Raw genomic sequence first — 617 nt, forward strand, 5'->3', positions numbered from 1 at the left:
CATGGTCTGCAGTTCAAGCTCACCAGCCGCTCCTCAGAAACCCTAACCAGGGTCGCTATGGGTCAGAATCAACTCAACGGCACCTAACAAAAACAACAACGTACATAGTGGCAGCAGTAATGAGCTTTAGCATGACACTAATTCTGAGGACAGTTCAGGACTGGGAAGTGTTTTGTTGTGTTGTGCATAGTGTCACTATGAGTCAGAGGTGATTTGACAGCACCTAGTGTGGCGCTGTGGGTTAATGCGCCAGACTGCAAAGCCATTTGAACTTCAGTGTTGGCGGTTCAAGTTCACCAGCTGCTCCTTAGAAACCCTAACCAGGGTCGCTATGGGTCGGAACCAACTCGGTAGCACTTAACAACAACAACAATATACCGTCTTCCACAGTAGTTTTACTATTTTACAATCGCACGGGCAATGTAAGAGAGTTGCAATCTCTTCACTCCCTCATCACCATTTGATGTTTTCTTTATTTTTTAAAATTATTGTTAATGCTGGGGTGAGATGATATCTCACGGTTTTTTGTTTGGTTGGTTTTTTTAAGAAACCCTATACAGGGATGCTAAGGACTCCTAGTGTGGCGCTGTGGGTTAATGCGCTGGACTACAAAGCCA

The sequence above is a fragment of the Chrysochloris asiatica genome, unplaced genomic scaffold (genome assembly GCF_000296735.1).
Source record: "Chrysochloris asiatica unplaced genomic scaffold, ChrAsi1.0 scaffold00044, whole genome shotgun sequence".
NCBI lineage: Eukaryota > Metazoa > Chordata > Mammalia > Afrosoricida > Chrysochloridae > Chrysochloris > Chrysochloris asiatica.